The sequence below is a fragment of the Poecilia reticulata genome, linkage group LG4, assembly GCF_000633615.1.
Source record: "Poecilia reticulata strain Guanapo linkage group LG4, Guppy_female_1.0+MT, whole genome shotgun sequence".
NCBI lineage: Eukaryota > Metazoa > Chordata > Actinopteri > Cyprinodontiformes > Poeciliidae > Poecilia > Poecilia reticulata.
This window is the reverse complement of record NC_024334.1, coordinates 12,120,424-12,125,875: the sequence shown is the minus strand read 5'-3', so window position 1 is coordinate 12,125,875 and position 5,452 is coordinate 12,120,424. Positions and strand designations below refer to the sequence as shown.

Genomic DNA, 5,452 nt, shown 5'->3' with positions numbered 1-5,452 from the left:
ATATTTACAAATTTTGATACTTAATTTAAACAGAATCAATAGAACAGGAGATGCATTCTGACAATTGTGCTTGGATTGTTTAAGCTTAGATGCCAAATAATTTTAACAGTTTTTTCTGCTTTTGTTTTTATTTTAAATTATCTGATAAGTTGCAGCAGTTATCCAGCTGACATACAAACAATTTACAGTTGCAAAGAGAAATCAAATGTCGTCATTGTGTAGAAAAATTGCAGTCTCTCTCCCTTTCAATTTTATCCTGCAGTTTTTATCAAATTCATTGACCTTTCCATTGAGTGGTCTCCTCTGCGCATTCAAAGAAGAAATATTCTGAATATCTTTCAGGATTTAATCTAATTTAGAATATGATCACACTTCAGCTAGAGATGTTTAGGAGAATCAACCAGTGTTTATTGGATTCAAGGATTTAACAATAATCTACTTACCAATATCTCCTCTGATTAATGACACAAAAGAAACACAAATAAGATAATACAAAAGCTAACAAAGAAAGATGAACAACCAATTAACTTGCACATCAAATATGAAAATGTCAACAAGAGTACAATTTCAAAATGATACTAAGCTGATTAAAGATCTAGCATTTATTAATATACTACCAGCCTTTCAAAAGCCCAAATATAGGCGTTAACATCATAATTTTCATTACTTTAATCTTGCAAAAAGTAACACATGATCCATCAACCGTGAAAAAACATCTTACAAAGCTTTTCAACTAAACTAGTCTAACCATACAGGGACGCAAACAAAAACCACGCTTAGTGCAACTGGTTTGCAAAATCTTCTTCAAGGATTCCCAGGTTTGGTCCGAGTCCCATTTTTGTCTCCAAACGCTGCGGGTTTGGGGGAGGAAACGTTAGGAGAGACTGATGAACCAGCTAGAAGCAGCCTGGGTCCTCATCCAACAATTTTCTTTCTATGCAAGTTCTTTATACTCAGAGAGACGTCTTAATCACTGTAGACAGTTTGTTGTCAAATTAGTTTCTTTCTAAAATGTGTAATCGGTCTATTCAATAAATGAAACAAAAGTATGATATTAACATTTTTAAATAACCAAAAAAATACAGTTTCGAATAAAAAAAAAACCCCAACAAATTTCTTTAAAAAATTAAAACTATTCTGACCACAGCATAGTTCTGCTTAAAACATTTAAAAACATATTTTGTGTTCATGAAAATTCAAGACATGCTTCACCAGAATACACAGCTAATCTTGCAACAATGTAATGTGTCATACTTCTAAATTGTAGTAAAATTTCATCCTGGCTCATCAGTCATATTTTCTTTCTTTAGCATCCTCTAAAATCAATTTGGTACGGTAACTCCTCATGCAGATATTCACCAACATGCTGTTTGTACATCTATCTGACCTTGTGGACTGCAGAAAAAGTTGATGCTCATTTATGGCGGTTAGAAACATGCAGCGTAAGCAGCGTCTGAAGGTTCTCAGTGCTGGCGTTTTGACATTGACTCTTTAGGCGAATCTATAGTTGGATTCTGCTCATGTTTATATATAAGCATTGTTACCCTAACATGGGTGTGTCCTCAACAAATCTCAGGCGCCTTCTCAGTCATGAATGGGGAGAAAAATACATTTTTAAATGTCCAAAGTTTTGTCAATCACATCTTCTTATATAAGTACACACAACCTCCTCTATAGCTAATCCCCATGCTGGTATCTGAAGGGACCAGCTGCAATGCAGCTCCACAGCTCAGCAACACTGTTTCCATTATAGCCTCTTTGCAAAATAAGTCTATTAACAGCACAACTGCTCTTCTAATTTCTGAATAAGTCTTTACATGGCATCCCTCATGCTCCCATTCACATACACCATCTAAAATTAATTAAAATGGCTTTTAAAGGCCAAGTGGCTAACTAGTAAAAGTAATACATTAAAATAAAACAGAAATACTTTAAACGCATTTATAAAAAAATACATGTGATAACCTTGAAAGCAACAAAAATGTATCAACATCATAATTTTTTTTATTCAGTGTGTCATTCCAGATTTACACTGCTGTTAAAAAAAACTCTTAGTTGTCTTATAGATTTTTGCTACTTTTGATATTTTTGTTACGCTTATGTTTAAAAATTACAAAAATAACCAGATCCAAAAAGGTTTAAACAACAACTTCATTTATTATAGGGAAAAGTGTAAGATAGTGGTTGCCAACTGTGGTGACAGAGATCACTATCAAGTACAATATTGGACAACTTTTTGCAGAATTACTTGAATTCAATCACAGCAAAAGGAAAAATAACTATAGAGGAGAGACAAATACTTTTCATAGGTTTATATAAGGAAGTTAGTAAAACAGCCTTACATGATATTTGTTATGACTGCAGATGTGCTGCAGTACAGTGGTGAATTCATCCACTGTGGGTAAATTAGCATAGCCTCTGAGCTCCTCTGACACGGTTATGACAGGTCCGATTAGGAAGATCCTGCCTCCAGCATCTTCTCTGGTCACAGCATCTCTGTGTCTCAGTCTTATGCAGACTGTACTCTGACATCTCTGGGAATGTTGAGCTTTTTCAGCCATAATGCAGACCCACAAGAGCTTCTCTTTTGTTGTAGATGTTAATAAAGGCATTTCACTAATTGTTTACTCAATATTCTGTCCTTAGTTTTTCTCACGATACAACATTTTGTTATTTAATCATTCGTATAGACTTAATCAGATTGTTGCTGAAACACTTGGTGTATCTTAATATAATAAGGAATATATTGGATTTGGATATGCAGGAGCCTGAGGTTTAATGTTTCTAGAGAGAAAGATTGTTGGACTCCTTGGACTGCCACTCCTCTAAAAACCAACAACACAAAGCCACCTGAGATGATGCAACGCTTCAGTGAGCTTTTGATTGTTTGGATGTTTCTGGAACCTGTAGGCCACAAAATCGGCTACAGAAAACAAGAAAACGTCACAATCACACAACTGCTTGAGAAACAGACTGCAGATGAAGTTGAAGATGTAACATTTCAGTCCTCAAATTATAAATTTATATTATTTTTATCATAGCTTTATGTTACAAAAGCATCCTTGAAATTATTTAGATAGAATTTTAGCAGCAATAGAAAAATATCCTGATTAGGATCTGAGTTGGAGGATGGACATGAAAATTGAGTGTAATTTATTAATTGATGCATCAAAAACTCTCTAAAAGGAGAGCTAAGAAAAGTATAGGTTTTCTGTATAAACTCATTCATTCAGTCATTACGCTTTTATTCTTTAATATATCAGTGTTTCCCTTACCAATATGTTAATGTTTTCCTGTCCACATAGAATTAGAAATGATTGCCAGCCTTACTTGGATGCAGATTTGAGAGGTCATTAAAAAAAATGTGGCCTAAAATGGTCCCTTGCAGAACCCCGTTTCAATTTTACGATGACAAAATGTAACATTTTACAACATACTATTAAAGTTCCCTCAGGCATGATTCATAATATGAAACTAACTTCTCATTGTTAGGAGATTTTAAACAAGAAGACAAATATTTGCAGTAGTTTTTTGACGTGCTTTGAAGCCAAACACCCTTTAATTTAGATGTAAACTCCTCAGTTATACAGAGCCGTTCAGTTGAGACTGAAACCAGCAGGTGCCCTGGGATGGATGGGGGTGGGATGCTGAGAAGCAGCGAAAGGTGAATCAGCTTCCACCTTTGTTTCCGAGTGGCCCTGCTGGCTTTGTTTTGGAGCAGAATGAATTATTAACGGTAGCCTTCTGGTCATGTTTTTCATCAGTGTCCACCACCAAAGGTAAAGATCACTGCGCTGAGAGATCCCCTTTGACTGGCTCTGTTCATAGAGAGTAGAACTGTTTGCCTAAAAGTTTGGTGGTTTTTCCACACCATCACCTTTTTATTTTTAGTTTTCCTCTCTTCATCGCCGCTTTCCTTTGTTTTCTTACAAAGTAGGTTGTCGAATTTCCACAGAATTAACGGTTAATCTCATTACTGTCTTCCAGTGAAGGTTCCTCACTGCTGTGCTGTTTTCTAATACATACTATTTGAATTAATGCATTAGGTTACTTGTTTAATAAAGAAAAGAAATGCTTTAAATAGCTGTCAAAAGAATATATTTGCATTTTTCCAATGATTGTATTTATGCTAAATTGTCACTGACTTCTTAGAGATGCACAGGAAAGGTAAACTCTGGACTAAATCAGGGAACATGTTGTAGAGTTTTCAGCAAATTAACTGAGTTTGATCGGTTTGTATTTATTTTTTTTCTCCGCTTGTAGCCTGGGTGATGAGTGGGCAGCACAAGCACATCATTTTGGAGCACCACTCAAGTTAATGTAATACTTTCATATTTTTGTAAGCTTCATTGCCTGGCCAGTATAAAAATGGGCTGGTAAACTACTGGAGTAGACGAGCTTGTTTTTTATTGTTGATTATTTTTAAAGTTTCTGTAGAATGAAGTAAAGGATTAATTTTTTGTTTTGCTGTCACTTGTTTTTTTTCTTCAGTTCTTGTAGAGGCCAAATGGAATAGTTACCTTATAAGCAAGTTTTTGTTTTTTCTTTAATCTAAATATTTTATCAATCAAGTGTAATCATGAAATAATTATGAACCAATATCTTTTGATTTATGTTCTCTGCCATTGAAGGACCATTATACGCCACTGAACTCTGATGTTATGGTCACTCTACTTCATTAAATGAATTAAATAATCTTTTAAAATCTAGTTAATGTCTCTAAAAACTGAAGTTAGACATTAATGTCTCACATTTTATGAAATTCAGTCCTATTTTGTCCTTCATTTTAGGTTAAATCTAGTATACACTGGAAAGAGTTAATGAACAATATGCATAAAAGCTTTGCAGTTTTAAGTTTTGAGCTAAATGGTCATTGTTAAAGAAGGTAGGTGTTTACAGTGTCGTAAACATGAATGAAAAATTTAGTGGAAGGAAAATATTTAGACGATTTACAGCAAAGCGTTATGTTATGTAAATCTCACCAAAGAGTTTGGTGAGATTTACATAACATGGTTTATGGACTGAGCCTCTGCAATCAGTCGGGTCCTGAAAACTAGGCTAGAACTGGCTGTTTCCTTATGATAAACATTTGTTCACATTGTAGCTAATAATAGCTCTTATATTGGTTTTGAATAGTGTAAATCACTAAAGGGTAAACTATCCTAGTGATAGCCTTTATACTAATGTTAGCTTTTTAGCTAAAATTAGCATCTCGGCTGATTTTGATAAAAAGCTAAGCTTAACACACTGAATGGAGTGTGTTAATGTTAGTCAATATACTAGTGATAGCTCAGATGTTATTGAGAGCATTTTTCCAACATTACATTTGTAGCTAATTTTGACCTAACCCAAGTGAACAGACTAAATGGAGTGAGTTAATGTAAGTTTATAGCGCTCAACCTGGACCTACGTTTTGATAGACCCCACAGTATTGTGTTAAAAAAAAAAATAT

At 34.3% G+C, this 5,452-nt stretch overlaps 1 protein-coding gene across 1 annotated transcript in view; it reads left to right on the top strand.

Annotated features, from left to right (window-relative positions):
• Nucleotides 1–5,452, top strand: part of rabgap1l (RAB GTPase activating protein 1-like) — a 113,161-nt gene that overhangs the window by 39,749 nt on the left and 67,960 nt on the right. The window lies entirely within an intron of this gene.